This window comes from Ipomoea nil, unplaced genomic scaffold (genome assembly GCF_001879475.1).
Source record: "Ipomoea nil cultivar Tokyo-kokei standard unplaced genomic scaffold, Asagao_1.1 scaffold2662, whole genome shotgun sequence".
Lineage (NCBI taxonomy): Eukaryota > Viridiplantae > Streptophyta > Magnoliopsida > Solanales > Convolvulaceae > Ipomoea > Ipomoea nil.
This window is the reverse complement of record NW_017619090.1, coordinates 1202580-1227588: the sequence shown is the minus strand read 5'-3', so window position 1 is coordinate 1227588 and position 25009 is coordinate 1202580. Positions and strand designations below refer to the sequence as shown.

At 38.6% G+C, this 25009-nt stretch overlaps 1 long non-coding RNA gene across 1 annotated transcript in view; it reads left to right on the top strand.

Annotated features, from left to right (window-relative positions):
- Nucleotides 1–18882, top strand: part of LOC109154939 — a 30058-nt gene extending 11176 nt beyond the window's left edge. Inside the window, exons 3-5 of the long non-coding RNA XR_002049821.1 lie at nt 10824–10828; nt 13969–13973; nt 18812–18882. This is a non-coding gene — a long non-coding RNA (uncharacterized LOC109154939). The remainder of the gene's footprint in view (nt 1–10823; nt 10829–13968; nt 13974–18811) is intronic.
- The last annotated feature ends 6127 nt before the right edge of the window (nt 18883–25009 follow it).

Below are 25009 nucleotides of genomic sequence, written 5' to 3'. Positions count from 1 at the left end.
ATACGCATATTCCTAGCTTTTGCAGCCTATAAGAATTTCAAAGTTTATCAAATGGATGTCAAAAGTGAATTCTTAAATGGACTTCTTGAAGAAGCACGACCCGACCCGGGGTAGCAACATGGACCGGGGGCACCATGGTGGAGCCCAAGAGCAACACGGACCCGAGGCACCACGGAGGTGCCCAAGAGCAACACGGACCCGGGGCACCATGGAGGTGCCCGAGAGCAACGCAAACCCGGGGCACCACGGAGGTGCCCAAGAGCAACATGGACCCGGGGCACCTTGGAGGTGCCCGAGAGCAACGCGGACCCGGAACACCATGGAGGTGCCCAAGACCAACACGGACCCGGAGCACCATGGAGGTGCCCCGACCCAAGCCGACCTACGCGGAGCTCGGGGAGCTCGGTCCTACCCGATCTCGGCACCACCCGAGCTCGGGCCCCGACCCGACCCGGTCCACTCGGGCCCGGTCAAAGTGAGATCTAGCCACCCCCCGATTTAGGGGGAGGCGGTTGGGGGTTAGCTTGTATAAAAACTTGATTGCTATAATCTGCAAGCGCACAGAGTCAATCACAGTATAAATTCCTGGAGTATTCCAGGGTCGATCCCACGAAGAACACTATTAACTGTTATCTTTAATAATCAAATTGTTGATAAGGAAAATCCCAAATAAATATAATTAATGTGATTAAAAATAATATTTATAAACTTGATGGGAAGAAAATTCCAATTGAGAGAAGACTAGGGATTTGGGGTTCACCTATTAGATAATTAACTAACTCTCCTAAGTATTGATTCTTATGACTATTGTGATGATTGCTTCATATATATCCTAATACTCCGTCGAGCTACTAGGTTGTATCCAATTAACTGTGATCATCCGTCGATATCTCACCAACATTAATTGAACCCATTAAGCAACAATCAATATCACCACAAATACCTAAAGCTATGTCTAGTCTAGGTCAATTGTGTCTATCTTACGAGTTCTAGGTTCATAATTCACCTGTCAGTTCTTCTTATGAACCCTGATATTAGAATTATGCAATGGCCAGTCACACAATTCACAATTAAAATACATAAAATAAATATAATCAAATTCAATTATTAAACTGGAATTAGAAGAATCAACACATGAATAATAGTCAATTAATCTAATCAAGGTTAATCCAAATCCCTAATTAAATTTCTAGCCAAGAATCATAATTAAATGCATAAACTGTTTAATAAATAATAATCTGGAAATTTGAACAAGAATAAAATAGATACGGAAGAAAGTAATTCAAGCCTAGAGAAGCGATAGCCACAATCGAAGCACAGCTGCACAGAAATCTCCTGCGATGAAGTCTCGAATGTCTTCTCCTTTCGTCGCCGAAGACTCCTACTGCTTTGCCATCTTCTGTTCTCCTTTTTGCTTTCGTCTTTTTTCCGTTCTCTCCACTGCCGTTCTGCCGAACTCCAAGATAACCAAAAAGCCCCCCCCCCCCTAAACCTTATCTCTATCTTTCTTTTATACTGCGCAAATCCCTAGAATTAAAGAAAATAAAACAAAATTAAATTAAAGCCAAATAATTATAAGCTAATCACAACTTAATAAAATCTAATTATTAAAACAATTGAATATATAAAACTAACAAATAAATCTAATACTATAGTTAAAATAAAACTCCTATTTATATTAATAAAAATGCAACATTAGCCTAATACTTATTAAAATCAATCTAAACTAGTCTAAACTAGTAACATATAACTAAATATAATATTTATAATAAAATCAACCCTAGAACTTAATTTATTTATGCAAATTACTAACTAAAATTACTCTAAATAATGTCTAGAAATTAAGCTTATCAAAACCCCCCTCCTTGTCCTAACAAAGGGCAATTCATTCCACATTATACGATTATTACACACTTTGTCCTACCGAATCTTTGTAATAGCCAAATACTACGACAATTAATATCATATACGGTCCTCAGCGACCTTTACGACATCGTTTTATATTTCGTTTATTATTTATTATATTGCGTTCTTATCCGGATTTATTGATTCGGGTCTACCCCGGGTTAATTAAATCCATCATTGGTGCTCTTGTTAAGAGCTGTTGTACAAGCTTAAGCGCTCTCCCCACTTTTGTTCATCCACAGCTATGATGAGGTCGAGATCCAACTCTCGCCACACCAACGGTTCCCGCGACACCCAGTTCGTCGCGAACGGGAACGGCCCCAACGGGGCCCCTGCCCTCAGCATCCAACCGGCCGCCGCCACCAGGTCGGAGGGGGATCTGAGGGCCCAGCTCACCAACCCCCGCAGTGGCGGAGCTCCACCGCCCGCCCCCCTGTTCGAGACCTAGACCTCATCCGGGAGGGGATGGCGGTCTTCGAGCAAGCCTCCACAGGGTTAGCCCGAGTTGTGGCGGACCTCCGGGCACGTATACCTGCCGACCCAGGCGTCAACCGAAGGTTGCCTGCACCTCCTCAACCTCCCCCCACCCGAGGGCGCAGCGGTCCAAGCACCCGACAGCCCCAGGCACCTGTCACCCAGGGGGAGGTCAATTCACCCCGCCAGACGAACACACGGGGAGCAGGGGACTCACGACGCGACCGACGTCAGGACGACGACGAAAGGAGGTCAAACCTTAAATAAGAACACCTTTTTATGGTAGTTGTGCATAATAAATAGTCTAGAAAGAATGGATTTCTCTTTCCTCCAACTACATAAAAACGTGTATATATATACATGCACATATTATTTTCGGAACAGATTTAGTGCTCTATGAATTTTATTTCAGGTAAAATCAGTCCGAGTATCTAAATTTTTGGCGCCACATCAGCAGACAAATTGGATGGAGTATATATAACCTAAACTAACTATCAGTTAGGTCAAAGGTTGGAAGCTATTGGAATATCAAAAATACCCCTCACTTATTAAAAGTCAACATTTAAGTTGTGGGGATATTTGTGTAAAGACACCTCCCTTCCACCCAACCGGTTGGAAGAGCCACTATTACACTCAAATCTCTCAAAATCTTTTCACCTTCCATAGCCGAAACACTCAATCTTCATCTCTTTCAAAATCTTCAATCCCTCAATCTCTAAAAATACCAAGCACATTATGGTTGCCATTGGAGATTCAAGATCTCAACCGAATGAAGAACACTCTACACAACTCAACCTCTCGAAGCTAGCAGTTGGAATCAAGGCCGGAGGAAGTTTTGACCCTCAAGGATTTCTAAAAGAAACCGAGAACTCTCATCTTGCACAAAGAATCATCCATGCACTTCAACAAAGTAATCTCATGAGGTTATGTTCTTATCCATACTCAGGATTTTATGATGAAGATGTAGCAGATTTTTATATGAATGCCAAGGTTGTTGGATGGACCATTGAGTCCACCGTGAATGGAACTCTCATCACCATTGATGGACATGAGTTGCACACAACCTTTGGACTGCCTATATCTAGTCCAGAACAACCACTGTTGGACTTAGATGTTCACACATATGATCACACGGAAATTTGGACAGAAATTCGGAATGAGAATGCTTCTCTCGAACCAAATCTTTCCGGTCAAAAATCTGACTTGAAGCATGAGTATGAGATGCTAGTTAGAATTCTCTATAAATGTGTGTTGTGCAAATTGAATAGTATGGAGGATATATCACCCGTGAGAATTGGATATTTGCATGCTGTGATGAATGGAGTTAGGGGTGACTGGAGTAAGCTTATTTTAAGCCGGATTGCACATTTTGTGAAAGGTGCAAAATTAGGAATGGGAAGTTCAACCGTATCCTAGGGTTCGGTTTGCTTATTGGAGAAATTATAAAAATGAAAGGGTTACCAATGAGATCAAGAAAGCCTTTTGGAAGTAACCGGATACTGTTTAAGGATCATGAAGAATCAACTGATTTGAACTCCAAGAGAAAAAGGAAACCGAGAGGCATTCCTGCTAGGAAAAGGCCAGTTGTAGAAATTCTTGGTTTATCCTCTCAACCCTCAACTCAATCCCATGAAAATCCTACCTCAAGCCAAAATCCAAATACAAGCCAAAATCCAACCATAAGTCACAATCCCAATACAAGCCAAAGTTTCATAAATCCTTTTTCCCAAATTGCCGAACTGGAAACAATGTTGAATGAGGAGATTCATCAAGTTGATGGACTTGATTTGGTGTTGGTGAGTGAATACCGAAGAGTCTTAAATTGGAGAAAATGGAGACTTGGTTCCTACCAAGATTTGATGACAAAAGGACCGAGTATGCAAAAAGAAGAATTATTTTCCTTGAATTGGATTGGTAATTTTGATGTTGGCCATGCAACTTTGATGTCTACGGTGAATGGGTTGGCCGAAGCTACTGTTGATGTCACAGTCCAAGGAGATATGCCTACCGAAGATGACTTCCTAGTTGATATTGATGAATTTGTCACAAGGAATGTAGAAGAAGAAAATGTCACATGTGGTGCACATTTAATGGACAGTGGTTTATATGATGTGAGTGTTTTGAATTTCACTGAAATAAGTCAAGATCAAAATGCCATGCAAGCTAGCCAACACATGGAGGAAATTCAATCCATTCATGCAGAAAGTGGACAAGGTAACACGCACGTGTTACACACACCGAAAAGAGAAGGATATCAAGTGGAAAATCAAGCACAATCTCACATGCTTGAAGTCAATTCTGCTCAAGAAGGAGCAAGGTGTGTTCCCATAACCCGAGAAGAGCAAGACATTGATGGCACAACCTCAAAGGAAAAATTGGAAAATCTGGAGAAAGTTGTACTAAGCCTTGTTGACCGAATGGAAAGCATGTTTCAAGGCATCTACACTCATGTGGATCATGTTGTCAATACTCAAGGTGGAAAATTTGAAACATCTTTTGACGAAAATCGGAGGAGTCAACAACATTTGATCGACACCCACCAAGCACTTGAGAGACAAGTTGGAGGATTGAATGCAAATGTCAAGGGGCAACTCAATGAGTTCTACATCCAACTCTCTCAAATCCTCAAGAATTCTGGAAAGGCAAATGAAGCAATTTCCGTGAGTCAAAGCCAAGGAATCCTCAATGTTGTTCATCAACATGAGAAGCAGATTAGTGATGTTCACACGGATCTCATCTCTGTCAACACCAAAGTGGGCTGCCTTCGGGGATCATATGAAAATATTTCCGAATCTATTTCATCTCTTCGAGAATCTGTTCATACACTCCTTGATTACGCCAAAAAGGGGGAAGAGAGATTCAGTCATTTGGAAGGCATGCTTGAGATGATGATGACTGCCATGTCCACCCGAAATGTTGGCACAAGCAGTAGTAGAGGTGGAGGAGGCAGATCTGCTGGCAGAAATGTTGCTAGAAGAGGAGGACTAGAATATTGGTTCGGTGGTGGTGAAGCTGGCAGTCCAGGAGGATCAAGCAGCGCAAATACCACTAACCGTTCTTTTCGTGACATTGTTTGTGCAGGTGGAAATGTTGAGCAAATCAATTGGTATAACCGTGCAGCTCTCTATTTGGAATCCACACCAAGAGATGGTAGAGTTGAAATACCAAAGTTGGTGACTTTGAATGATCTACCAAAGGGTATGAAGAAGAGTGGTCCAAGTGATCAAAATTTTTGGGTTTCAAACGAGAATTTCAGAAGAATCCAAAGCTATGCTAGAGCTTTGATGATCATGGTTCTAAAGGACTATATCAAGGTCAATGATGCCGAGCTACAAAATGGAAGAAGCCTAGAAGAATGCATCATATGGTATGAAGAAGGTATACTGCCCGGGAACAACATCATTGAAGCATTCAACTATTATTCAGTTGGGCAGGTATGCAACAATTATGCCATTAGTGACAATTTCATTGATGTTCAAAATCATATAAATCATGTGCTTAAAGAGAAGAGAAACAAAGTCATTAGATGATTTGTATGATTGTCACATTTATTTTGTATGGTCCACGGGAACATGAACCCATGAACAATTTGGAACAAGTTGGAATGATTCGAATTATCTGATTATGATGCTATTAAGTTTTTCTTGTTATTTATTGTTATTTTATTTGTCTTGAAAGGTAACATTTTTAGCTTAGATTGTATCAAATCGCATAAATTGGAAAAATGCAAAAATTCATTATTATTAAAATCCAAAAATGCGAATAGGAATTTTAGTTGCTAAAAATACCTTTCTTAGAGTCAAAATCAAATGTTAAACTCATCTTGGCTATGTCTAAGCTAATAAAATCTTTTGAAAAATAATTGTTTTTAAAAGACAAGCCAAATGACTGAGTATAGGTTTTGGCGTCATCAAAAAGGGGGAAAATTGATAGGAATATTTTTGTAAGTTTTGATGAGCCAAATGTACTTTAGATCCCCTTAGTTTTTAGGTCTTTTAGTACAAGCATCATAAATCAGAATATCGAGTCAAAAGGAATCTACCATAGGAAGAACAAATTTAATTTGAGAAATTAATTTTGGTCCTATGAGTATTCATCCGAGAAAGAAGCATAAAGGAATGGCATTGCAAAGAATAACTAGATGAGCCTAATGGTGAAATGGTAGAAGTTCTTACTCAAAACGATCACACTTGAGATCGATTCCCCCCAAGGATTTATTTTTTTTTACTAGTCAAATTCCGCACAAGCACAATGTGCAAAAGAGCACGATGTTCACCAAGGAGCACAATGCTACCAAAGGAGCACAATGCTATCAAAAGAGCACAATGTATTTTTAAAAAAGCACGATGTGCTAAGGAGCACGATGTATGCTGACAAGCACGATGTATGCTGACAAGCACGATGTGTGCTAAGGAGCACAATGTATCTAAAGGAGCACAATGTTCTACAGGAGCACAATGTGAACAAGCACGATGTGTCCAAAAGAGCACAATGTGACCAAATCAGAAAAGCACAATGTTCAAGTCAAAGGAGCACGATGTTCAAAGTCAAAGGAGCACAATGTGGCAAAGAAGCAAGATGATCAGAAATTGGATAAATTCGAAGGAATTTATTTCCAAGTCTACCCACATGCCACAAGAATCCAAAATTGCCTGAAAGACATTTGATCAGAACGGAAAAATATTTATGAAGACATGAATATAAAAACTTATCCTAGAAATAAATTCTATCAGATGAATTTATTTCAAAGATACGTTGGATATTCAATATAACAAGAAAAATAATATTTTAAGAAACAACTAGAAAATCAAGTTGTGATAAAATATTATTTGTCAGGCAAGTTGACAATCAAATCAAAATTGAAGACCTACTATTGTCAACAATATCAGGCTATGAAGATTCAAAATTCAAATATCAAATTATCCCACTCCAACGGATATATTTGATTGCCTATAAAAAGCCATGAAGACTTGAAGACGTGGTGTAGAGAAGGAGCAGAGCAACGAGATAGAAGTGCAATACACACGAAAATTCAAAAGTGCAAGTGCTCAAATATTCTTAGAGACTTAGTCTGAATAGTCTCAAATCTAGTTGGAGAGAGATACAATTACCTTTGTATTTGTAATTGTAGAAAGAGTATAGTTGTGTGCAAAATACTCTAGTGAGTGTAGCTGTGTGCAAAACACTCGTAGTTGCTAAGTGTAGCTGTGTGCAAGGCACTTAGTTGGCGTTGAGTATAGCTGTGTGCGAAATACTCGGAGTTGAGTGTAGCTGTGTGCGAGACACTCGGAGTTGGGTGTAGCTGTGTGCAAGACATCCGGAAGAAGTGCTTGTGTAGTGCTTATTCACTATTGTAACTGTGTGTGGAAAATAGTGAATTTCTCCTAGACGCGAAAGGAGAAAAGTGGACTAGGAAGATTACGCCACTTCCGAACCACTATAAATTGCCTCTCTCATTTACATACTGCACTTACATAATTTGCTCTATCTATCTATCTTATCCGACTAACCCGTTTACTATTCACAGTCAATCTTAATCGTTCAGGTTTAGTGTGTTTTTACGTATGCATGTGACTCAAACTTCTCAAGCTTAAATATTGAATTATTCTAAGCAAGTTTGGCGTGTTGCATGTAACATTCATTACACGGTCAACGTGATACGATATTTATTTATAATCTTGAATATTGTTATTATATATTGAGTGAACCATCTCATTTATATATTCAAGATACCTCTGTCACTTTATTCATCTCACATGCGTATTTAATTCATTAATTGGGCATAACTCTTTACATACTACCTATTCCGCTGTGCAGTTCAAACTTACTCTATTTACTTGTTACTTAGAGTTGAAATTACCAAAGAGTTATTTAAATTGCGAAAAAAGCTTGAAAGTCTATCCACCCCCCCTCTAGACTTTCACCACCCTATCGGGACCAACACATCTTGAGGTGGTGCTTCCCGTTTTCCACCACTTGCTGAGCTAAGAAGAATTGGTGAGGTTTCCAGTTTTCCCTCACACACATTTTCTTTCTCTTGCTTGATCGGGGTCTCGTCCATGGGTGGGACATGTGGAACTATGGCACGAGACAGGTCTTCGGGGTGTGCAGATGAAGCTTCTTCCTCACTATCAGAGGGTAATTTTCTTAAGGGAGATCTTTGAGGAAAGGTGTCATAGTCAGGGCCGATTAAAATTGTAGCGCTGTCTTCGGGTTCGTCTTCTTGAACACCTTCATTACCCAACTGATCATCATTGTCCTCATCAGCGTCATCATCATCGTTGTCGTCATTCTCGTCATCTGCATCGTCAACATCATCATCATTGTCATCTTCATTAACGTCACTTTCGTCTTCTTCAATCTCTCGGCCATGCTCATCCTTCGTGCCACTGATATTGCTGTTTGGATCATTCTAATGTTCCTTTTCTAGCGTGGTCTTGATCTTTGATAGCAGCATGGCATATCGAAGTTGCTTCATTTCTTCTTCCAAGGTCGGATCCAAAGGTGGCTTGTTATGTTCAATGCAGATTGGAGCTTTGTCTCTCCCGAGAGTGCGATTCGTCATCTTGTATGAGAACACTCGATTGATTTCTTCAATTCGAAGGGCTTTGGAAACATCTTCTGTGCCAATCCATTTCAGTGCAAATTCTTCTTCGTCTTGCATAACTTCAAAAGTTTCAAGAAAAGTTCTTAGGGGAGCAGTGCGCCACTTTTGCCACTGCAGAACTCGTTGAAAATCACTTTCAACGGATGCTCGAAGAATTTGATCTGGTGTTGGTGCTTTGGTAGCTGGAACAGAAGGATTCGTGATAGCGGAGGTTGCGACTTGCACAACAGCTGATTCTTCTACCAACGCAGGTTCTTGTGTCAGATTAACCTGCTCTGCATTGGTAGGTTCTTGTGGCAGAGAAGAAACAACAACAAATTCAGCAGTCGCTCCTTTCGTCTTTTCTGGCAAGCCAGGTTCTTGTGGAAGACTTAAGCGACTGGCCTCCATTCCTACATCAGCAGGTTCTTGTGTCAACTCACGAAGAAGTTGCTCTGCCAAAGTAGGTTCTTGTGGATGGGGGACTTGAGAAGGAACGAGATCAACTACAGGATCTTGATCAGCAGGGAGACTTCCAGGAAGGACAACTTTCGGTTGTGCTTCCCCCTCAGAAAGTGCGTCGTTTAGAACTTCTTCCCCCTGTGGAGATGCTTCTCTGTGTCTGCTGCTTTCGGTGTAGAAAGTTCTTTCGGGGAAGTTTTAGGCTTGACAGGGGACCAAAAGTGACCCTTTTTGATGATCCTAGAGAGTACCAGATTGTCTTCTTCGGATGAATCCTTTACAATGATCGTTTCTGGTGATGGAGTAGGATCTTTCTTCTCTTGAGGGGATTTTGGAGGAAAATGAACGGGTGGAGTATCTTCTGCCTCTTTCGCCTTACTCCGAGAGGAGTGTTTTTCTCGTTTTTGTCGTTTCGTCTTGGGTTGATCATCCTCTGAAACCCTAGGGGTTCTCGACTTCCTCTTGGCTTTAACCTGCTCAATAGGAATCCCCAACTCCAATGCCTTCTGCTTGTCATATCCGGAAGGTTTTTGTTTCATATGGCATGCTTTCTGTCCAAGTCGGATTCCTGGGCGCATTAAGACTCCTTTCGTGGCAAGAAGATGATTTATCACAAAGCCATATCCTAACTTCTTTGCAATGTCTCCTGGACTCTTCCTGTGATAGGTGATGGTGTGAGCGAGATTGTTGAAGATGATCTTGGACCAATCAACTTTGAGCTCATTCAGAAATGCATGCAGCATTTTTAATTTCTCCTTCGTCACGTCATCAGTGCCCGAGGTCTTGTGATCAACAATTTTGTTGAAAATGTCAACAGTAAACTCATAATCTAGCCGGAACCACTTCTTTTTCAACGGCCATGTGATTTCTGCCTTGGATGGTGCGTGATTGTTCTTGATGGATTCATAGAACTCCTCTGGATCGAGATGATAATAGATAATATCAGACTTGTAGGTTTCATCTCTCTGTGGAAACCCGTATGTAGATCGAACGTCTTCCGAGGTAAGGACCACATGATGATTATTGACTCTGGAAGTAATGGTCAGACAATCAGAAGATATGGAAGCATTCATATAGAACTGAGTTACGTCAATTGGGTGTTATATGGTGTAAAGATGTGTGATGAAATTATACAACCCTGTTTCTGTGAGGAGTCGAATGATGTTTTCGCCAAATCTTCTGTCCAATATGTATTCAAGAAAGCCATGGGCATCCCACATGCTACCTCCGACAATAAATGGTACTCTGGATTTGATGAACCTTAGGTTTTCAGTTGGAAAGCTTGGGATTTCCAGGATGGATGGTATTTCTGGTTCTTTGTCAGTGGGTGAAGCTTGTGAATGTTCTGCCATTGTTAAGAATTTAAGAGAAAGAACAGAATGGTGGATGAGAGAAGAGACTGTGTGAAGAAGGTAAGGTAAAATGAGCAAAAAGGTTTAAATAGGGTTTTATAGAACTCCGGGTAACCGGGTATGGGTAACCCATTTAGATATGAATTGTTTGAATTTGAAAAGTACTCCCGGTTCCTCTTTTCCAATATGGTAACTGATCAACGTGGAGGAGTGATAAGATCGTGTGCAGATCAAAAACGATCATTCCCTCATTTAATGAGGTGAGAGAAAAGCACTTGAGTGCTTATGGGTGCATTAAATGCACGTCACATCCTGTATCAGACAGAGTGGGAGAGTGGACCATTTTTCTCGGCCACATGATCCCATTAAGATCCATTTAAACGGTTGCGATTAAAAGCTGAAAATATCAAGCATTTTAGGCATGATTCCAAACCCGAAAATAGATAAGATTTTCATAACATAAGACTTGTAAGACAAATAAAGTCAAACAGGTCCTTCTTACAACAACAGAGATGCTTTTCCCGAGAGAATTATTACACAGAACAACACGTAACATGAACGTTTACGATCTCTCGTGCATTAGTACGCAAGATTGCCTTTTACTCATTGCTACCCTTCTTCTTTCGTGCGTACTCAAAGTATTCCCTCTTTCGGATTTCATGAGCAAACACTTCAGCGATGAGTGTCTCGTGATCTGCTCCCAATGTTTCTCTAGAGAGACCTCGTCTCTCCATGTCATCCAGTTCAGCCATTACTGTAACACCCCGTGTTACGATCCCTAAAATCAATTAAATCATTTAATTAATTACCCAAAAGAAAGAATTAAATCACAGGAATTAATTAGGAAAGGCCCACCATAGTCCACGGGCCCTTATCCCTAAACCCAATCCTTAGTCCCAAAAGAAATAGAATTAGCAAGCCTATAATATTAGTTCCTAACTAGGACTCCTAAATATATAAATAGAGGACTTAAGAGGTACCTAGAACCCCCCCCCCCCCCCCCCCACACCACAATAAACGTTCCACCTCCCCAAAGAGCTCCAAGAATTCCCTTAGAAGAAATCAAGAAAGCAAGAAAGCTTAAAGAAAGACCCTTCATAGCCAAGGAATTAATTAAGGCTAAGAGGTAACCCATGTCTCAACAAAACCTATTTTCATAGCTATGATTTCCCCCATAGGATTTCCCCATATTATTGTGTATTGATGATTTGTATTATTATTGACGATTGATGGGATAATTCTATGGGTGATCTTGATGATGAAAGGTTCTTGACAATTATGATGTTCTTGATGATTATATGACGTTCTTGATGATTATATGATGTTCTTGATGATTGTAGGATGTTCTTGAGGTTTACATGATATTCCTGCCGAATCTTGATATTAGAAGATGAATTGTGTCCTTGTGGATTTAAAAATGATTAGAAGGTTGTATCGTATGGAATTATTCTTGGTATATTGGGTGGGATTTCGCATGATTGGGTGTTTATTATGTTTAGAAAAGCATGATAGGTTATGTGCCGTTTGTTTCTTGATTTTGATCCGTTGATTGTCTACGTGTGTTATCAAGTGCGTTTGAAAGTGTCTAAGCATGGTTTCGGGTTCCACAAAGGTTCCCGGGGCGTTTTTTGATGAAAAAAGAGTCAGTGGGGGTAGGTGGGGGTAGGGGACCCGCCACCTACCCGCGGCCAAATCGGGCAACGCCGGCAGCGGGCAGCTACCCGCCGGGCACCCGCTGCCCGGATTTGTAGAACGCCGGCGGGTGACCCCCACCCACCGGCTACCCGCTGGAAATTCCCCCACTTCGGGACCCCGGCTTCCCCGTTTGATGTTCCCCCGACCCCCGTGGTGTCCCAACGGACTCTGTCTGTCGTGCCTATGTCTAGTTTGATTTTCGGGTACCGTTCGTAGGTCGTATGAGTCTTATATATTGCATGCTAGTTGAATTGGTATCCCGTTGACCTGGGTGAAAGAAGTATGAACCCCTTAGGACTATTCTTAGTATGTGAAGGATCACGCATAGGTTTTGTTATACGTTTTCTCCCCCTTCCCAATGTGTTAATGTGGGTTGCATGTACTTGCTATATGTTATGTGTGCATGTTACCCCGACTTGGTTGAGATCAATCGGGATATACGGGCAGTCGGGTGGGCTGAGAACCATACCGGCTATTAACCAGGCTGGTAGAGACCGATCAGGTATATAAATATTATATAGGACTAAGATCCACTATACGGGCAGTTGAATGGGTTGAGAACCATCCCAACTGTTAACCAGGCTGGTAGAGACCGGTCAGGTATATAAATATTATATTGGACAAAGGTCCACTATACGGGCAGTTGAATGGGTTGAGAACCATCCCAACTGTTAACCAGGCTGGTAAAGACCGGTCAGGTATATAAATATTATGTAGAGCTGCGGCTCATCGGTCGGTTGCGATCGACCCCTCCGTGCTGTGAGACGGGGCAGGGTGCTGCGGGGCCGTGTCAGAGCTATATGCGCTGACCCTCATGTATGGGCATGCGATTGGTCCTGTGGCACCAACAAAGTGTGCTATGTGATGGAGTAAGGATGAGTTGTTGATTATGAATATCTTGTGGATGAGACTATGGGATTTGTACCGGGGATTGTATATGTTGGGTTATGATTATTAACTGTGCTTATCTTTCTTGCCCGTTGTAAACTGTATATGCTTGGTATAACTGCTGTCTGTGCTTAGCCCTATCTGTTGAGTCTATCCCTGTTTTAAAAGCTAGAGTTCGTAGGGTATATCTTCATGCTCAAAAGGTTTTCGTATATCTATATATATATCTATATGTATTGTATTTCAACGCGTTGGAGTGGGTTACCAGCATCTCTCGCTGAACAGATATATTTGGCTTTCAGGCACAGAAGAGTAGGTCACTGGAGCGCGCTAGAAATTGGAGTGTAGAAGTAGTTAGCTTCCCTTTCGGCCTGCGTGCCATGTTTATGCGTTACATTATTGAGGATATTAGTTAGTTAGCCTGTGCACCTGAGTTCTCTAGCTCAGGTGTGGCATCGCACCCCGTACTCTGGTATTATGTTTTGGGATTTAATGAGATTTCACCTTTATTTTATAAGTTTTAAATATCTTGAAAATCTGGGGTGTTACAATTACCTTGGCTTTAGCAAAAGCGTACAATGCACGATACCTTTCTTCGTGCTTTAGAAGAGGTGTGAGTTCAACAAGGGAGTAGAACTCTGAGATGTCTGGTTCCTTCCCAGAGGGTGAACCTTTCTCAACTGAGTTTCCAGGATCAGGGTGAGACAGTTTTTCAGGCAGTGATAAGCTTTCGGGAGTAAGAGCCATTTCCTTCCCTTTATCCATGAGCTTGACGAATTTGAAGAGTGAGACTATGGTTAAGTGAGAGGGTCCATTAAATAGAGGTTTGGACCTCTCAAAAGATGTGTCCGAATGACTTGACCAAGGCACGCCTTAGGGAATATATTCATTTCCAAGAAGGTTGTCCTTGATCCGAGATTTTTAAGCATAGGACAAATGAGACAAGTGAAGTCTCGCTTAACCACTTTAAAGAAAAAGTAAAGCCAACAAAGTTTTATTATTCATAGAGCCGAGAGAAGAGAATACATAACATGAGTTACAAAGATCAAGGAATCGATTCTTCTTTCTCTCGTTTTTCTTGACTCCAGACGGCTCATCTTTTGCCTTTTTCAGATTTCCCAGCATCTGCTTAAACCATTTTCCGGTTCATGGGTAGTTTGAGCCAAATGAGGATTCAGGTTCTTCCTCCTTATCATATGCCTCTTTCTCACGTTCTTGTTTCAGAAACTCCATATAGTCTCGATCACGGAACTTGCTAGGATCCTCAGGGATGACTTGAGTAGGATCTTTTGAAATCCTTTCTTCACTTTCAACAATAAAACCAGCCATCTCATCATATTGAAGAGATGAGTCGGAATCAGAGAGAATTTCCACTGGTGCCTGTGGACTGTTACCAGGATAAAGGTCACCCTGTTCCTCCCTGAGACGTCTAGCACCCTCTCTTAGTTTGTGAGAGTCACCTCTGGTGAAAGGTTTCTTTGGAGCCATGGTGAGGAAGAGAATGATGGTGATAAAGTGAGGAATTCTCCTCCTTTTATAGCAAGAGATCCATACTGTTCATGTGTCTGTTACACATATTTTTCAACGTAGCAATAAATGCTCATAAATATGTTCAAGGAGTTATCAATTCCAGGCAAGACTTTGACTGTTAAATGATTCTTTATTGAGCATAGCTCCAACTCCAATGAACTTAATAGTCATGTAACTCATAATAATTTATGGCCCCTTTTTTACCAGATTAAATTTGAGTGAAGAGTTTTCCTGTGACTTTAGACAAGAAACAGACAAAGTTAAACATAGTCATGAAATACATTCATTCTTAGTACGAAAAGATAACATTTTTATTGGATCATAAGGATGAGAGACAGGGAGTTCCAAGTCAGGAGAGTACAGCACACAACTTTTTAGAGAAAGCGATAGGGCACGTGAAGTTCCAGACGAGTCATCTCTTCGGTCACGTCAGACAGATTTGTCTTCATTGCATATTCATCCAGCTCCTCAAGTGAGAGAGTGGGTTCAGGTGGAAGAGTGGAGGACCGAGAGTGAACCATAGTGAAATCTTCATAAGATTGATCACTAGGTTGGGGAACTTCGTAAGAAGGATGCCAATGAGAAGTAAGAAATGATGATGGGTGCTCGTTAGAGCTTTTCATCATGACAACTCTCTCTTTAGCAAGCCGTGTGGCTTGTTCCATGCAGTATGCTTTCTTAGCCCTGGACTCATTGACCAGAAAGTCACGAGCTTCCTTATCCTCTCGTGTTGCTGTGTTAGGCATGGAATAAGTCACGATGACCCTTTCCCCATCTTCTTCCAGCCTAATAATGGTGGCATTTGGTAGCTTGCTAGCTTCTCGTAGATGATGTTTTAGACGATTAGCTCTTTTCTCAGCTTCATCGATCTTTCCTTTTCCTTTGTCCATTCCTGCAAGCTTTTTCCTTTTCTATGGTTTTGAGAAAGAGTATAGCTCATGAAGTAGAGACACAATTTATAGGCAGAAAGATGTCGTGAGAATCTTAATAAAATCTTTTAGATACTGACATCATATTGAAAAGATAATGAAAGATGGAGTCATAAATTAAAAGATCACAAACATGATAACATCACAACTTATCACCGTGGCCTAACAAAGTTATTTAGGCCTTCCTTTTCTTGCTGCTTGCGGTGGACTTGAGATGAGATGTCATCTTAATTGGAGTGCTTGTCAGTGAGGAGTTAAAGCTCCCATTTTGTTCCAGCACACTGTCTTCTTTGACATACCCTATAGGGTTGCCAAAAGAGTGAAATGATTCTCTTGACTCATTTTCGGTTGTGTCACGGAGAAGACTTTGTATGTGTTGAGAATGTTCAAGAAACTGATTAAACTCTTGCTTGGTTACGAGTGACTCATTGAGAATTTCACTTTTCCCTCCTTGTGCCTCAGTGATTGTTCTTTCGTTTCCTGTACTCATATCTGCACAAGCGAAGACAAACACTAGAAATTTTTGTTAGATATGAACTCTTAACCACGTAGTGTATCTTTTTATAAAGATCCTTGCGTGTAAGAATGAATCAAATCTTTTGAATATCGAGATCAATAATCTTTGCAGATTTGATTCTCTTGGCTTTATGTCATTTCAATCATTCCAAGTTCATGCCTTAGAGAGGATAATCTTGCTTCACTCAAGGGTTCCGTGAGTATATCTGCAAGTTGATCATCAGTATTAACATACTCAAGAGATATGTCTTTCTTTTCGACATGATCACGAATGAAGTGATATTTGATGTCAATATTCTTAGTCCGAGAGTGTAAGACAGGATTATGTGTAATGGCGATTGCACTCGTGTTATCGCATTTAATGCTCACTTCTCGTGCATTTATGCCATAATCTCTCAATTGATGTCTCATCCATAAGATTTGAGCACAACAGCTTCCAGCTACAATGTATTCGGCTTCAGCCGTACTTGTAGCAATAGAGTGTTGCTTTTTGCTAAACCAAGACACAATTCGTCCTCCTAGGAACTGGCAGGTTCCTGAGGTACTCTTTCGATCAATACGACATCCTGCGAAGTCTGCATCTGAGTATCCAATAAGATCAAATGATCCTTCTTTCGGATACCAGAGTCTGACACTTTGCATTCCCTTAAGATATCTTAATATCTTTTTAGTTGCACTTAGGTGACTTTCTTTCGGTTTGGCTTGAAATCGAGCACATACACCAATAGCAAACGAAATGTCAGGTCTGCTTGCTGTTAGGTATAAGAGAGAACCAATAATGCCTCGAAAGTTTTTCTGATCAACATCTTTTCCTTCATTATCAACATCCATTCTAAGAGATGTGCTCATAGGAATTTTGACCGAACTTTTTCCATCAATGCCAAATTTCCAGATTAGATCCTTGGTATATTTGGCTTGATTAATGAATATTCCATCTGGGTATTGTTTGACTTGTAATCCCAGAAAATAGTTTAGTTCTCCCATCACACTCATCTCAAATTTACCCTTCATAAGATTGGAGAACTTTTCACACAAAGTTGGGTTCGTGCTTCCGAAGATGATGTCATCAACGTAGATTTGAACTAATAGAATATGATCATTATCTTTTATACGAAAGAGTGTTTTGTCCACCACTCCTTTCGTGAAGCCACAGTTGATAATAAAATATGAGAGAGTGTCATACCAAGCTCGTGGGGCTTGCTTTAAGCCATAAAGAGCCTTTTTGAGATGATAGACTTTTTCAAGCTCATTCATTATCAATTGCAAAACCAGGTGGTTGCTCAACATATATAATATATCCATCACTCCCCATCTTCCTCAACAATCTCTTCAATGTAACTCTCTTCTTTTCCATCCTCATCTTCTTCGTTTTCCTCTATTAAATTAACAGAACGACGGGCTCGACACTCATTCGAACGGTGGCCTGGTTCTCCACACTTAAAACATTTTCCGGTCATAGGCTTGGCATAAGGATTAGTGTTTCGAGTAGGTACCTCATTATTCTGTCTTTGTCGCTGAGCCTTTGAGAATCCGGACTCGGAAGGTGCTACAGGTTGAGAAGAATGGGTACCAGACTGTCTGGGAGTGGAGTGTTGCGCAGGAGAGTTGTTTATAGGGCATGATGTTGCTGTAGCATAGGATTTCCTTTGGCTGGATTGTGTCAAGATGTTTTCTACTTTTATAGCCATGTCGTAAGCTTCATCGACAGACCAGATAGGTGCTAACGTCATTCTTTCCCGGATGTTAAATCTCAGCCCGTTGATGTAACGAGCCGTTTGTTGCTCCGGGGTCTCAGAGAGATTACAGCGTGCTCCTAACCGTAGAATTCCTCAGTATATTCATTGACATTCTGAGATCCTTGAGCACAATTTTGATACCTCTGAAATCAATGTTGCAAAAATCGCGCCTAGGCGCCAATTAATCGGCGCCTAGGCGCTAGGCGCCATTGCGCCTCCGCGGCCAGCCGGCTAGGCGGTCTAGGCGGCCGCCTAACCGGCCGGTTCGGCGGTTCGGCGCTATAATTTTTTTTTTTTTTTTTTATGTTGAAAAGGTTTCGGAAGGCATAACTTTTGACTCGGTTGTCCGTTTTGGACAAGTTTTGTAAGGCATAACTTTTGACTCGGTTGGTCCACTAATTTCTCAAAAAAATGCTTCTTTAGCTCTTAATTTTAGTTTTTTATGTATTTAGATGATTTAAACAATCTTTTGAACACTTTTACAACCACTTTCGTAAATAATTTCTAAGAAATGACTATGGAAACCTTATGTTTTATTACTAAATTTTAAAAAAATTTAATTTTTAATTTTATTTTTAATTAAAAAAATTAAAAAAAATTAAAAAATAAAAATAAAAAATCGGCGCCTAGGAGGCACCTAGAGTGTTTTGCAACATTGGTTGCTCCTGCTCCTGTAAACAGGAGGGTTAGCTTGTGGTTGGTAACCTTGAACTTGTTCACCAACTGGTTGATGTCTAGCATGGTTTACTGCTGGGGGAACTCTCTGTCCTTCAAGTCTCAAGCTAATATTAGCAAGGATATTATGGATTTCTTGGATACGGTTGCCTGTGTTTGCAAAGCTGCCCAAAGTGCGTCAATACCACGGTCACCGCCAGTGGGTGGGTTGTTTCCTGCGTTGTTATTATTGCCTTGTGCCATCTTGGGTCGTAACAATAGAGGGGATCGAGTCGCTGCCTCGTTGTTGCCTAGGAACTTAAGGCTCTGATACCAACTGATACAGAACAACAATTGAAAAGGTGATTGCCAGGGAAATAAAACACACTGTAACTCAATCTCAAAAGTTCAAAATAGTATTTGATGCCCTTTCTCATCAGACAAAGCATGTTTAAATAGGATACAAAGGAAAATAAGAGAAGCTACTAGAATTAAAAGCTGGTAAATGAAGAGACAGAAAATTAAAACAAAATACATGAACAAGAGTAATTAAAGATAGTCCAAGTTTCCAAGTCTTCCAGCCGCCAACCATTGAGTTTCCTGCATGCATGCTTATGATTATTTGAATTCCTTACTTATGTTCTCCATCAATTGACGAACTGCAATGGTGGATGTTATTGATTCTCCGGTTGAAGTTGTCTGCTTGGAGAGTGGATATTGATGATGCAAGTGGACGCATGGATGAACACAGAGATGCAAATGCATGTAGTAAGGAATTGCTTTTTTTTTCTTTTTTTTTTTCCAGGTTTTGTGTATGCAAAAATAAAAAATAAAAAAAAAAAATTTAAAAATTTAAAAAAATAAAAAAAAAAGAAAAAAAAGAAAGATAGGCTGATGCAATGAAAGCAGCAATGTTACGTACTGAGTACGCAACGAAAGAAACCTTTCGAGCAGGCTTCTGACTCCCATCCGTATTCGAGTTGCGGTAACTCCAAAAGAAAATAATATATGAAAGAAAATGAAGAACTCTTCAATATAAAAGACTAGAACAACAAACTTTGCAATGTTTGATTAATAGCTACGGCCATGATTAATCTCCTCAATTGATACAATCAAACTTTGCAATGTTTGATTAATGGTTTGGAGTTGGAGATTCAGATTATTGGTGTACATAGTTTGATGATGGATGAAAAACTGAGAGATTTGTTACTAACCGATTTGTCATGACGGTATGTAAACAAATCAAAAAGTTGATTTCAAGAATTGTGATGAAACAAAAGAAAAAAAATACGAATAAGGAAAAATTATGTGGGTTTTTTTTTTTTTTTTTGTGATTTGTTTGAGGTTTTTTTTTTTAGTTGATATGCAAATAAAAAAGAAAGGATCAAATAATGTAAGAAACGTTCATGCTTGTTGCTCGTTCTTTTCTGATGTTTTATTTTATTTTTTTATTTTTTTATTTTTTGAATTTTGTAAGGGATGCTGCCAAAAACTGAAAACAAAAACAAAACAAAATAAAAATAAAAAGATAGAGAATACTCTCACCAATAGACTCAACGAGAGCACCAATGTTACGTACTGAAATTTAGTACGCAACTGAAAAAACCTTTCGAGCAGGCTTCTGGCTCCAATCCGTATTCGAGTTACGGTAACTCCAAAAGAAAACAGTATAGCAAAAGAGAACTCTTCAATATAAATGATTTCTGCATGAGTTTTACATTACATAGAGTACCCTTTATATACTATCTCACCTCCTAAAATAATGTAATAATTGAATGACTAATTATTCTCCTCACTATCAATTACACATAAATGCTAATTATTTTCCTTATTACATATATAAGGTAATATACATTATCCTTGCTGCATTGATCATCACCAATCAATAGTGTATCACTCCTTGCCCCTTCGAAAATCACCTTGTCCTCAAGGTGGAAGTATAAGTGGTTCTTCTCTTGAGTTCTACCCAACACAAATGTTCAACCCAAATTTTTGGTTGAAAATTGTTAGGAAGGTTGTACATCAAGTACAAGGTTCGACTGAACCAACACCATTGGAATATACAGACAATATACATTATTCTTGCTGCATTGATCATCACCAATCAATGGTGTATCACTCCTTGCCCCTTCGAAAATCACATTGTCCTCAAGGTGGAAGTATAAGTGGTTCTTCTCTTGAGTTCTACCCAACACAAATGTTCAACTCAAATTTTTGGTTGAAAATTGTTAGGAAGATTGTACATCAAGTACAAGGTTCGACTGAACCAACACCATTGGAATATACAGACAAATGAGAATTCCTCATTGTGTAGCCCCGGTAACAAAATCTTTTGTATCTTGCAGTGTGTTCTTTTGGATATAAACTTTGTTTTCCATGAGGTAGTTTTCTTTGGTAGGAGAAACTAATGGTACATTAATCTTTTCTTGCACACTTTCATCCTCCTTATTGTTGGAAATTTATATAGTAATGGAGATTAATGTTTCAGATGGACTACCATGAAAGCTTAAATAATATTTGGAGTTGTGGATTTATAAATATTTTTTTTAGTTTGGTAGAAAGCAAGTTGGTAAATATGAATATCTCGGACGGTGGGAACCAAATAGTACACAAGTTTGATATACACGTTTTGTTGGTTTTTATGATTCGGTGATAACGAATCATTGGTGACTTATCGAATCGTGTTTAACGATTTGTTAATTCTTGTACAAATCGTGTTGATCAAATCAAGTGGAAGATTCGCCAAGAATCGTTCCTTTAACAATTTGTTAAAATTGTGTACAAATCGTCTTTTCGTCAATTCGGTGGAAGACTCTCCATTCGTTGGATTATGTACATGCATGCATTCGGTGCCAATCAACTCGACTGGCCACTGCTTTGTTGATTCGGTGGATGGGCATGCATGTAGTATGCATGGAAAGTATATGTATATACTCTTCTACTCTTTGCATGGTCACATGCACTAAAGTAAAACATGTATATATATGTATATATTATATATTATTTACGTAATAATATTGTATGCATACATAATCTATGAAGGTTCATATTATATGAATTAGTATATGTTATATGTAATTATTATTTCCCGAGATATATCTTATGAAAGTTAAGTTTTAAATTCAAATAAGAACTTGCATGTAACTTCTCTAAACAAGTTATATTTACATCTATAAATAGTTTGGAGAAGCATCTGAAAGGACATGCATTTTTACATGCAATCATTTTGCAGAAAACCAAAGATACTTCACAGGCTTACATCTCTACAGGAAATTCTTAAACAAAGCAACTTAAGAATTTCATTCATCTTCTTGTATCTCATAAGATTAAATCTTGAACCTTGTTGCTTTTATAGATGGAGATTTAAAGCTTATAGGAAAGTGATTACACGCCTGAAGATATCAAATGATCCAATTGTGTTCCATGTTGTCTTCTGTATTTTTGTTGTATCTCAATTGTATTACAGAATACAAGCACTTTTTCCAACACTTATTAGGACTCAAACTTGTACAATTCTTCATAACTGTCATTGGTTCTTCAATTGTAAATGCTAGGGGGGGGGGGGTGGCGATATCAATGGTGGAGGCCTGTCAAAGATGTGTAAATTTTTTTCGATGTTTAACTCCTTGAGATCACGAACACTTTTATCATGAACCACATTCATTGACACCTCAAACTGTAGTTGATCTTTTGACATTGTTTCCTTGAGGATATCTACATGCTTGCTCGAGCCATCTAGTTGACGACGTTGATCTTTTTCCAATTTATGAAGATTGTTGTGAGATGAATAATAGCTACGGCCATGGTTAATCTCCTCGATTGATACAATCAAACTTTGCAATGTTTGACTAATGGTTTAGAGTTGGAGATTCAGATTATTAGTGTACATATTTTGATGATGGATGAAAACGGAGAGATTTGTTACTAACCGATTTGTCATGACGGGTATGTAAACAAATCAAAAAGTTGATTTCAATAATTGTGATGAAACAAAAGAAAAAAAATACGAATAAGGAAAAAATTTGTGGGTTTTTTTTTTTTTTTTTTGTGATTTGTTTGAGGTTTTTTTTTTTTTGGTTGATATGCAAATAAAAAAGAAAGGATCAAATAATGTAAGAAACGTTCATGCTTGTTGCTCGTTCTTTACTGATGTTTTTTTTTTTTTTTGAATTTTTTTTTTTTGAATTTTGTAAGGGATGCTGTCAAAAACTGAAAACAAAAACAAAACAAAATAAAAATAAAAAGATAGAGAATACTCTCACCAATAGACTCAATGAAAGCAGCAATGTTACGTACTGAAATTTAGTACGCAGCGAAACAAAACCTTTCGAGCAGGCTTCTGGCTCCAATCCGTATTCGAGTTACGGTAACTCCAAAAGAAAACAATATATGAAAGAAAATGAAGAACTCTTCAATATAAAAGACTAGAACAATAATATATTTCTCTGTTTTTCATCTTCATATACAATAACCTATTTGTACTAACTAGTAATTCACCCGCGCGATGCACGGAAAAAAATTATGTTATTATAAATATAAATAAAAAATAGAAAAACTAAAATATTTTAAATTAATTAATATAATAATATTTTTGAACTTCCATTGGTCAAGTATTTATTATTTTTATAGAATACAAAATTACAATTAAAATTAAAATTAAAATTATAATTTGTATGGTTAATATAATCTCTAATTATGTGCATATTCAAATAAACTTATAGAGATAATTTACATAATTACATTGATTTATTCTTAATTGTACTTCATCTATATTATAATTTTCACAATACAAATAATAACTAAGATAATTACATTTGAAAGCAAATTTCAAATTTTGTATGTGTAAATTTAAACTCTAATTGAACACATTTTTTATATGATTATATAATATATAGCTATTTTATTTTTCAAAAGTATATTTTTTATATGATTATATAATATATAGCTATTTTATTTTTTAAATGTTGTGTGTGTTTTTTTTTTTATAATAATAAAGGATGTTGTGGCATTAATTGTAACATTAATTATTTCCCAAACCATATAGCTTTATTATATAAAGGATTTACTAATACCTATAATAATTAACGTATCAAAAGTATACTAGCTATACAAGGTAATGGTACATAATTTTCCTATGCTAATTTAGGCACAATAATAAACTCTCCCACTAATTATGTTGTACCATCTTAATTATCCTACTAATTCTAGAAGCATAATTAACTCTTCCTAATTAAACTACATAATTACAATTAAGGGCGTATCACCGAGGTTGTCGCCGCCATGAACCATAGCAACCCTAAATAGACGAACATCAAACAACACAACTACTTCTCAATATACAAAAATCGTTGATACAAAGTACACAAACAAAAAGGGTGAAAAGGACTTGAGAGGGACCACAAATATTGACGAAAATGATGTGTGCAAGCCAGAAATTCGAAGAAAACTAACAGGGGGAGGAGTCTAAATGTGGGGAAGGAAAAGGCAGTAAATAATGGTGGCATTTACGGAGTATTTAGATATTAATGGTAGTAAATACGGTAGGTGTACTGTCCACCTACCGTATTTTCTGCCATTATTTCAAAAAATAAATGGAAACGCTATAACGCTAAAGAGATAGGCATTACTGAAGGCAATAACGCCAAAGGGAAAGTCGAATTTTCCTTTTGCGTAACCCAACATTAAAATTCCTGATCAGGAATCCCACTTTGAATTGCCTCCTCCTAGGCAAATGCACCCCAGATTTTAGTATATTTTTTTTTTCTTTTTTCTTTTTCTTTTACACACAAATAGAAGCATAGAATCATTAAAAACCTAGAAAAAATACCTTCACTCTACGAAAACCCTAATAAAAAGGGGGGAAATAGTTACCTAGATGAGTAAGAAGCCCTTGTAATTCAAAAGGTAGTTAGCAAAGGAAATGCAAGCAGGGTCGTGGAGACGGACTGCGCACGGTGGCTACACGGAGGAACGAATCCAGTGTCGTTCCAATAAAAATTGGGGTCATATGTAATATCTTAATTTGGGTCCCTTTTTTTCAAGTCTAACATTCATCTTGACGTGCTATATGAAGATTAGATCTAACAAATTTTTCCTTGGCATCATCTTTTTGCTCATCTAATTGAGTTTTTTTTTTTTTTTTTTTTTTTTTTAATGAATCTTTCAAGAGCTCCCTTTTGAGATTGGTTTAGTTGCTCAATTCTTCTTTTTCTTTTTTACACTTCTCAAACTCAGTTGAATAGATGAATATTTTCTAGAAGACATAAAATCCTAAAGAAAAAA